The 11,412-nt window shown below is 41.8% G+C and overlaps 1 pseudogene; it reads left to right on the plus strand.

Annotated features, from left to right (window-relative positions):
* The first annotated feature begins 2,402 nt into the window (after window positions 1–2,402).
* On the plus strand, window positions 2,403–7,429 carry LOC115580360 (uncharacterized; annotated as a pseudogene).
* The last annotated feature ends 3,983 nt before the right edge of the window (window positions 7,430–11,412 follow it).

Genomic DNA, 11,412 nt, shown 5'->3' on the forward strand with positions numbered 1-11,412 from the left:
AGTTATATATCACTGATATCACGGATATCATGGATATCACGGATATCACGGATATCACTGATATCACTGATATCAAGGATATCACGGATATCACTGATATCAAGGATATCACGGATAACACTGATATCACGGATATCACTGATATCAAGGATATCACGGATATCACTGATATCACGGATATCACTGATATCACTGGTATCAAGGATATCACGGATAACACTGATATCACGGATATCACTGATATCAAGGATATCACGGATATCACTGATATCAAGGATATCACGGATATCACTGATATATCACTGATATCACGGATATCACGGATATCACTGATATCAAGGATATCACGGATATCACTGATATCAAGGATATCACGGATATCACGGATATCAAGGATATCAAGGATATCACAAGTATTGCTAGAGGTAAAGTAATGACAAAAACTATTATAATAATAATTCTGGGCATATCTTAGCCACTATCTATCTATCTATCTATCTATCTATCTATCTATCTTAGCTTTGAATATTTTAATTCCTACAAATGGAGATAAAATTGATATTGATTTGTAAGTAATATAATATATATAATAAACATGAATAAACAAAAAATACTAAGGAAACATAAACAAAGAAATGACCTAATTAATAAGCCTTTTAATATTAGAAATGCATTCAGTTAATTTTCATTTCATAATAATACAAAACAAGTTGACACATCTTCCGAAATGACTGCTGCTAAACACTCTGGTATTCAGAGCGGCCCCTTTAAGGCCTCAAGCACACAAGTTTGAACATTCACCAATCAAAATCCATGTCCCACCTTCCTCATTTGCATGCAGTCCACTAGTACTACTAGTGGCGGCATCTTGCAACTTACATGTACACAAGTAATGGCTAGAATGTCCACTAGTAACACTAGTGAGGCTATTATGATTTTACTAGTACTACTAGTAAAAGCCAAACTGCCCACTAGTAGTACTAGTACGGCATTTGTGACCTTACTAGTACTACTAGTGTGGGCCCGAATGTCTACTAGTACTACTAGTAACAGCCAAAATGTTTACTAGTAGCACTAGTGAGACATTCATGATCTTACTAGTACTACTAGTAGAGGGCAACATGTCTGCTAGTACTACTAGTGACAGCCAAAATGTCTACTAGTAGCACTAGTAAGGGCCAAGATGTATGGAGGACCAAACCTGACATAAGTATAAATAAATAAATAAATGCATAAATTCATAAATGCATAAATGACTATATAAATAAATAAATAAATGCTGAAATAAATGTATAAATAAATAAATGCTGAAATAAATACATGCATAAACAAATGAATAAATAAATAAATGCTGAAATAAATGTATAAATAAATAAATACAAGTATAAATAAAATAACAAATTCTTTTTATTTATTTATACATTTCTGTTCACCTACATTTATTTATTTCTGTATTTCTGTTCACCTACATTTATTTATTTCTGTATTTCTGTTCACCTCACCCCTGTCCTAACCTTAGTCAAGAGCATGATTGATCAAATCGGAGAGCCAGACAAAAGCAAACGATTCCTGATCTCAAGCCTCGCTCTCTGTAACGTTGTAAACAGCTCCAGTTAGCTTAATGGCCTCGACCAGTGTGACAGGTTAACTGGCGTTCATTTTAACTTGCGAGGGTCCCAGATGTGCTGGTGCTGCTGTCACTACTAGTGACACTATAAAATTCTACTAGTTAACATCAAGTGCCTCACAAGTAGTACTAGTAGCGCACAGTTGTCAACTAGTGCACAGTTTTGCCTCACTAGTAAGATGTAGTTGTCCTGCTAGGATGCCAAAGTTGTCCTACTAGTGCACAGAAATGTCTTACTTGTAACAGAAATGTCTCACAAGTTGCATGAAGTCGCGCACTAGTAGTGTACAATTGCATACTAGTAGCGCGCTAGTTGCGCACTAGTAGTGTATTGTGTCATACTAGTACAGCCAAACTCCTTACATGTGAGGTTCAGAGGCTCACTAGTAAGACAAACTTTCTTCCACTAGTTACAGTAGTAAGAAAGAATTATCTGTCACTAGCAACACTAGTGAGCATTTTTGATGTTACTAGTACTACTAGTAAGGTGCAAAAGTCCCCCACTAGTGCTACTAGTAGATATTTTGCCACTTACTAGTGCTACTAGTACACATTTTGGCCCTTACTAGTGCTACTAGTAGACATTTTGGCTGTTACTAGCAGTACTAGTAGACATGTTGCCCTCTACTAGTAGTACTAGTAAGGTCACAAATACTGTACTAGTACTACTAGTGGACAGTTTGGTACATACTAGTTAACATGTAAGCTGCGCCATGAATCCACTAGTGTCACTAGTTGCATTTCGTCAGGCCAACATGTAGTACTAGTGCGCAAAATGCAAATGAAGCAGGTGGGATAATGACAAAATCCTGAGTCTTGATTTGTCGGCACTACTTATTTTGAATTAGAGAGCCAATAGGAAGCCTTAATGAATGCTTATTTCCCACCTTCCCATTAGCATTTTGTGCAACTAGTGTTACTAGTAAGCATTTTGGCTTCTACTAGTTCAACTAGTGAGCATTTTCCCCTTACTAGTAGTACTAGTATGGTCCAAAATATCCCAACTAGTGCTACTAGTGGTTGCTGTGGCTCTTACTAGTAGTACTAGTAGACAATTTGGGCCTCACTAGTAGTACAAGTGAGGTAAAAAACACCTTACTAGTAGTACTAGTAGGCCCATTGGACCTCACTAGTAGTACTAGTGATGTCAAAAGAGACATACTAGTATTACTAGTAGACATTTTGACCCTCACTAGTAGTACTAGTGAGATCAAAAACATCTTACTAGTGCTACTAGTGGACATTTTGGCTCTTACTAGTACTACTAGTGGGCATTTTTGCTGTTACTAGTAGTACTAGTTAGGTAAAATATACCTTACTAGTACTACTAGTGGACATTTTTGTACTTACTAGTAGTACTAGTGAGGTAAAAAATGCCTTACTAGTGCTACTAGTGGGCATTTTGGTGCTACTAGTAGGGTCCAAAAGGCTACTAGTGAGTGACACATGCCTACTAGTAGGGCCTAGTAGTGTTACTAGTGCAGAACAGTAGTTTACTAGTAGGGTTTGATTGGGCACTAGTAAGCCAAAAGTGGCACTAGTAGTTGAAAAAACATTACTGGTAAGACACAGTCATTCTACTAGTGCGCCCTAGTAGTTCTACTAGTGCGCCCTAGTAGTTCTACTAGTGCGCCAAATTGTCTTACTAGTGAGGGCAAAACGCTTACTAGTACATGAACCTTAAGTCTGATATCAAGGATATTGAATAAATGCTCAAACGGCTTTCCATACAGTATGGTGCTTATGTTCTACAACTCGTGCAAAATGGCAAAAAACTAGGGTTTTTTTTGTCTCGGTCTCAGTCTTAAGCTGAACTAGTCTTGGTCTTGACTTGGTCTGTCTTGGTCTTAGTCTTGTCTTGGTCTTGATACTCTCTGGTCTTGGTAGTGTCTTGGTCTCGGTTTAGGCGGTCTTGACTACAAGTCTACCGATTACATCCAGACAATCTTGGATGTTCAAAAATTGTGAAAGAAAACAAATGATTGCCTTATTGGATTTTAAAGGCTATTGTTGTCCATGGATTTGTAATTTTGTGGAGATCTCCCAACCCATGGGGAAAACGTTTTACCAAGACTGAAGATGACTGACTTGTGAGGCAGAGATAACCTCTACTGACTTAAATGTACTGACTTAGATCAAGCTTGATTTGGCCTCTCAAACCATTGATATCCTTGAGAAGTTTTTTGAAAATTTGTCAAAGGGCGGTAACAGCTGCTTTTTCCAAAAGGTTATGGCCATAGCTGATATAATCATGTGTTATCTAACTGTTCGTGTTTTGCATGCTTCTCCCAGAGGAGAAAATTACTCACTTAATCAAAGCATGAGTGTGGAACTAACAAAGGTGTTACTAACAATGTTGCATGTCACTCTGAAATGATGTACAGTCCTTAACACATTAGTTTGGCTTCCTACAGGTCCGGATGGAGAACCACATCCATGTTTGGAAGTGGTCGATACTGCGTCAAACCAACTAAGCATTGTTTGAGACACAGCCCTCATTAACCCAAACACGATTTCTTTTCAGATGCTTCTGCTGAACGACATCCAACCAATGGATCTCCATATGTCTCATAAGCAATATGCAGTGTTGGGAAGATTACTTTGGAAATGTAGTTGGTTACAATTACAAGTTACCCTGTTGAAAATTTAATAGTAGTGTAACTATTTCAATTACTTTCTCAAAGTAATGTAACTAATTACATTTGATTACATTTTGATAACTTTTCTTAATTTTGAATGAAATCTCTCAACTGCTAACCATTTTCACATTTTAAGACCTATAGTGTGATAAACCTTTCAGTTCAAAGGTTTAACCATATATTATGAGTCTGACCTTAGGCCTGTACTGCGAAGGAGGCTCACTTCCTCACTAAATGGAGCGACAACGGGCTGATTTCGGCCAAGAGGAGCAGGTTGTTTTAATGGAGAGAGTATGAGGATACAAAAAAAGCCTGATCACAGCCTGAAGCAACAGTGTTGCTGCAAATATGACAAGGAGGCTGATTTTAATTTCTGACAGCTCTACATTGAGCTGCTTTTAAATATGACGTTTAGGGCAACAACAACTGTTGTTTTAAACTGTGTTTTATAGTGTTTTCATATATTTCACTGATCGCAATTATAAAATGCCAGTGTGTGTTTTATTGAAAGCGAGGCTGGGTGTGCGTATGAAAATAGGTTACAGTGGGTTTTTTAGGTGCTGTAGCTACAAGCAAATCTCATGTTGTCTCTGTACAAAGACCTTTTTAAATGTGAGAAAACAGAGAAGACCTACTCAAGATTTGCGTTTGGGCAACACATAACAGGCGAAACAAATAATTTATTTAATTTTTTTTTCTCCCAGTAATGTAACGGATTACAATTACGTAAATTCTGTAATTAAATTACGTAACGTCGTTACATGTAATTCGTTACTCCCCAACACTGGCAATATGTAACAACATGTCTGATCAGGCAGCTGAAAATGTGGGAATAACTTGAGGTTTTTCTTTCTAGAAACAGGAAAGGCCGTCGTAGTTAACACTAAATTTCAAATATCATTAACATCTACCTGTCTGTGTAGTGGTATGCAAATATAACGTTTATATAGGTTTGCTGACCCAGTGCAGCTCCAAAGGTAGTTGCTCTTACATCTATCTCTCCCAGGACAAGAAGAACACACCTGATCCAAATCAGGTGTGTTCTTGCTTGGTTGGAATGAAACACACCTGATTTGGATCAGGTGTGTTCTTGCTTGGTTGGAATGAAAACCTGCAGCCACACGGCCCTTTACTGGATCACTTTGACACCACTGCCTTAGATCAAAGGCGAATAGGAGTTCTGATAGAGCAGAGGGCAAAGCATTTTGGCATTGCTTTGTCCACAGATTTGATAATATCAGAAATCGGCCGCTTCTGATCCGGATGCAGGGCTCTAGATTTTGTTTCAATAAAGATTGCTCTATCATTCCACCCAGCCTTGCCTCCGCAGAATTCTTTTATCATTAAACTACACGCCAACACCTTTGAGGAGGAAAGCCCATTTTGTGAACACCACGTTTTGAACCCAGTGGGTTAGAAGTCTCAAAGTCATCATAGAACAACTGGATTTGTAAAGAATTCTGGTGTTAAGAGAACAATGGATGTGTCTTAGAATAACTTCCATCACAAAAGTCTTCGTATCTGTCAGGTCTAAGCAGTTTACAAATATCAGCATTTTGGCACATTAATTTTATCGTCTCCAAAATTGGTATGTAAACAAATGTATCGTTCACTGGGACTTGATCATAAGTACCGGTTTGTTTATTTTGCCTTCTATCAAATTCAATTCCGAGGAAGGGGAGAGTGGAGAGCAGTACCGCTTCCACTTAGATGGACTTCCAATTCCATCGGTGTCAGAGAAGCCTGTGAAGAGCCTGGGGAAGATTTTCGACGCCACTCTGAGAGAAACAGCTGCGATCCAGTGAACGCACACAGAGCTGAAATCCTGGCTATCAGCAGTGGACAGGTCAGGCCTTCCGGGGAAGTTATAGGCATGGATATATCAACATGGCATCCTGCCAAGACTTCTGTGGCCATTGTTGATGTACCAAGTCCCAATAACAACAGTGGAGGGCTTTGAGCTAAACATCAGTCAGTTCCTGCGCAGGTGGCTGGGTCTGCCGAAGAGTCTGAGCTGTATTGCCCTATATGGGCATACTAACAAACTGCAGTTTTCTTTCTCTGGCCTGACAGAGGAATTCAAAGTCACAAGAGCCAGGGAGGTGCTACTTTGCAAAGACTCATCTGACACCAGAGTCTCCTCTGCAGGCATAGAGGTCAAAACTGGAAGGAAGTGGCGGGCACAGGAGGCGGTCCAGCAGGCAGAAGCGAGGCTGCGACATGGCATCTTGGTGGGCTCGGTGGCAGTTGGACGGGCAGGGCTTGGTAGCCACACAACACCACGCTACGACAGAGCCCAGGGGAGAGAGAGACGGCAGCTGATCCAGGGTGAGATCCGTGCAGAAGTGGAGGAGGGACGCCGCAGCAAAACAGTGGCCAATTGTCAGCAAGGAGCTTGGACTAACTGGGACCATGCATCGACAAGGAAGATCACCTGGTCAGAGCTTTGGAAGTCAGAACCAGCAAGACTCAAGTTCCTGATTCAGTCAGTGTATGATGTCCTCCCAAGTCCATCAAACTTGCATTGCTGGGGGCTGGCAGAAACACCAGCATGTCCACTGTGCCCTGCAAGAGGATCTCTGGAGCACATCTTAAGCTCCTGCTCAAAAGCCATGGGCAAGGGGAGGTACAGATGGCGCCATGACCAGGTGCTGAAGGCAGTAGCGGATGTCATCTGTGCTGGAATCCAGCAGAGTAGATACCAACCCCCAGAAGGCCGAACATTGCTTTCATCAGGGCTGGAGAGAAACCACAGTCACAGCGAAAGGTCCCAACTGGGCTGCTATCATCAGCGTGCGACTGGCAGCTAAAGGTGGACCTTGGGAGGCAGTTGAATTTCCCAGAGCACATCACAAACACAACACTCAGGCCAGATATGGTCTTAACATCTGAGAGCTCAAAGCAAGTGGTGCTGGTGGAACTAACAGTCGTGGGAAGACGGATTGAGGTGGCCTACGAGCAGAAGAAGGCAAAGTATTTTGAGCTGGTAGGGGCCTGCAGGTTGAATGGATGGAGGGCCCGCTGTGAGCCAGTCGAGGTTGGCTGCAGGGGATTTCCAGGGCAGAGCCTGCACCGGACACTCAGGCTCCTTGGCATCAGGGGGTTACAGGAGAGAAAAGCCACCAAAAACATCAGTGAGGCAGCAGACAAAGCATTTGGGTAGGAATTCAAGATGGCGCCTGCCCTGTCGGCGACTCGCTACCAGCAGTGTTAAAATGTTTGTCCGTGTTTGTACGTGTCTTGTTTTACCATCGTGTCACTTCATTGAATGCAAGAATCACACGCAATATGTCGGGATTTAAAGTGCACATGTTTGGACTTATGTGGTTAGTTATATGGAGTGTATTTATCCGCATGAAGGTACAAGGCCTTGGATATCTGACCCAGCAGCAACCGTCTCCTACAGCATGGGTGAACTATACAGCATTCGGGATACAATGCGAACTGTGGCCATCCACGCTTGGATTTACCTCCGAAATTAAAGCGAAGGAAAAGAGGCCGACGGAGCGGCATTAGGGTGAGGAACAGGCTCAGGAAGCACAAGCCTGACCTACCATCTGTGATTATGGGAAACATGCGCTCCGTAGTCAACAAAGTTGATGAACTGGCAGCGCTTGTGAAGTATGATCGGCTGTACCGACAGTGCAGCCTTCTCTGTTTCAAGGAGTCGTGGCTTACAGACAGCGTTATGACGGCATACATAGAAATGGATGGCTTGCTCCGTGATCCGACAGGACAGAGACCCGGTGAATTCAGGCAAGAAATCGGGGGGAGGTGTTTGCCTGTACGTGAACAAACAATGGTGTCACCCTGGACACATCACCGAAAAGCAGAGTGTGTGACCAAAACATTGAATTGTTGGCGGTGAGTTGCAGACCTTACTATCTCCCTCGTGAATTCTCCAATGTCATTGTCATTCTGGTGTATATTCCACCATCTGCCAATGCCAAACTGGCGACTGACATGATAGCCAGAGTAGCTCACGAACTGCAAAGCCACACGGACGCTCTTGTGATGATCAGTGGCGATTTTAACCATTGTACTCTCTCCGCCTCACTTCCATCGTTCAAGCAGTTTGTCAACTGTCCCACGAGATGTGGCAAGACTATTGACTTATTTTATGCCAATATTAAAGACAGTTACACGTCCACTGCCCTTCCTCCACTCGGTAGGTCGGACCATAACCTGCTGCTCCTTTCATCCAAATACACCACTTTGGCCCGCAAACAGCCTATATCAACAAAGTCAGTGCGTGTAAGGTCTAAGGAGGCATGTGAGGATCTACAGGAGTGTTTTGAGTGTACAGACTGGTCTGTGTTTTATGAGGAAGACCCCAATGGGGCTGATGTTGTGGCTGATCATTTTACTGACTATGTTAATTTCTGTACTGACTTGATCATCCCTTATAAAACTATCAAACTTTTTTAAACAATAAGCCGTGGGTCTCAAAAGAAATAAAGAATGCAATAAATGAAAAGTAAGCTGCCTTCATGAGTGAAGATAATGTTAGGGTTAGGGTTGCACAAAAGAATCTAAAGGCTGCCATAAGGCAAGGGAAAAATAATTACAGAGATATGGTTGAGAACAAACTTCAAGAGTGTGACACTAAAGGTCTATGGAGGGGCTTGAAGTCAATAACGGGATATGGCCAGGTAATTAGTAGTCTGAAAGAAGGTACTTTTACACCTGATGAGGCTAATCAATTCTATGACAGATTTGACTCTACTGTCAACTCAGTTGCTCACTACACTGTCCATTATGTCCGTAGAGGAAGATGGGAGTGGTTATTTCCCCTGCCCCCCAATAGCTATCACTGTTGAGGAGGTATGTTCTCAGCTTAGGCGGCTTAAGGTAAATAAGGCCCCTGGCCCAGATGGGATCATGCAGCGCGTTCTTAAAGTATGTGCTGATCAGCTGTGTGGGGTGTTATATTATATGTATACCTTGTCTCTGTCTGTGTCCAAAATCCCAGCAATCTGGAAAACATCTTGTATTGTGCCAGTGCCAAAAAAACCTAATGCTAAGGCATTAAAGGACCTCAGACCTATTGCATTAACATCACATGTTATGAAATGTTTTGAGAGGACTGTGCTGGGACACCTAAGGGCACAGGTTAGTGCCTTTCAGGACCCACTTCAGTTTGCGTATAGGGGGGCATAGGTACAGATGATGCACTACTTTACTTGTTGCACAGGGTGCACAGTCATCTAGAGCTGACTGCTGCATCTGTGAGAAAAATGTTTTTTTTTTATTTTTCAAGTGCTTTTAATACTTTACAGCCAAACATTTTAGCTAAAAAGCTTTTTGGTTTTAATCTTCATAAATCTACTGTTGCATGGATCACAGACTACCTCACAAGCAGACCTCAATATGTGAGGGTTCATGACACCAAGTCTGAGATTATCACCTCTAATATAGGGGCACCACAGGGTACAGTTGTATCTCCCTTTTTATTTACACTTTATACTTCTGACTGCAGACATAGCAGTGCCTCTTGTCACTTACAGAAGTTTTCTGATGACTCTGCATTAGTAGGCTACATAACCAACAACGACCATGCAGTGTATCAGAATGAGGTGGATAGCTTTGTCAGTTGGTGTGATGATGCCCATCTCATTCTAAACAGAGACAAAACTAAGAAGTTAAAATTTGATTTGAAAAGGAAAAAGATTGAGGTAGCCCCTGTTTTATCAGAGGTCAGCCAGTAGAGGTAGTTCCTTCATTCAGATACCTTGGTGTTCACTTAGATAAAAAACTAGACTGGAAGGAGAACAGCAGAGTTACCTTCAAGAAGGCCCAGTCTAGATTGTTTTTTCTTAGGAAACGGAGGGCATTTGATATGGGTAGGCCTATTTTAAACACATTTTATCATGGGATACTGGAAAGTGTCCTTTTTTATGCTGTTGTGTGTTGGGGCAGTTGCAGAACAGTTGAGGACAGGAACAGGTTTAACTAGATGATAAGGAAAGCAGGCTCCATCATTGGTTCATGCCCAAATTATGTGGAGGAAATATTAGAGAAGAGTGTAATGAGGAAGATGAGGAGTGTGTTGTCAAGGGATGACCACCCCTTGTACAACATCTTCAATAAGAGTGGCAGGAGTCAAAGGCTCCTCATACCCAGATGCTCCACTGAGAGATTTAGGAGGTCCTTTGTTCCCACAGAAATCAGACTCTTTAACAAGAGCTGTTGATATGTTGTAACTTGCGCTGTTGTTGTGAATTATGCCCTTGTTTATGATTTATGATGTTGGTTGTTGTAATTTATGCTGGTGATATTGCTGTGATTGTTGTGTCCTTCCAGTGCCTATGTATGGTGCAAACCTATTATTTGTTGTTGTAGTGTGTGGTGTACTGTGCTCTGTCTTCAGTATCAACTGTCTGTTGATGTATGTTGTTGTGTGTGTGGTGGCTTGGTGGCAAATGAATTTCCCCTTGGGGATTATTAAAGTGCAATCAATCAATCAATCAATCAAGGTGGCTATGGATCAAGAGGGGCGATCCATGGTGTAGTGCGCTGCTTGGAAACAAGTCGGGGACTGATCAACCCGACTGGGTCGCCCAGGTGAGGGTGTCTGATGATCCAAGACCCAAAACACCCTGTGACCCTGGGTTCATCACTGAGGATGTGTCCAAGCTGCACCATTCAAGGTGTTTCATATAACAAGAGTGCAGTCCACTAGCAAGTTCTTCCAAATCACCAAAAACTGATGACACAACACTATTTGCTATGCCACTTCCTTGTAGTTTAGCAATAATTGAAGCACAAATATTTTCTGTATTTTCTTTGTTCCTTTGACCTGATCCATTAACCTCAAAACACTCAGACTCTGGGTTCTGCATGACACTTGTTCCAGCAACTTCTGAGGTATCTTGGAGCATGTGGAAATTAGGTTGAAATGACTCTGGCCTTGCTGCATCTCCACTTTGACAAGAATCCTTCTCATGAGAACTAATTAAATGTTTTTTGAAACCTGAATATGTTGAACTTAAACCTGGTGCTAGGATAAAAACTGTGATCAAGTCTCAGATGAGAGATCAAGGACTGGCAGGGAACATGCACAGCTTGACAAATGAAACACTTAAACATTTAAGTACTTTAGTTGAAGACTTCAGCATGAAACTCACGAACTCTGGGAGGCTCATT

This window comes from Sparus aurata, chromosome 4 (genome assembly GCF_900880675.1).
Source record: "Sparus aurata chromosome 4, fSpaAur1.1, whole genome shotgun sequence".
Taxonomy (NCBI): domain Eukaryota; kingdom Metazoa; phylum Chordata; class Actinopteri; order Spariformes; family Sparidae; genus Sparus; species Sparus aurata.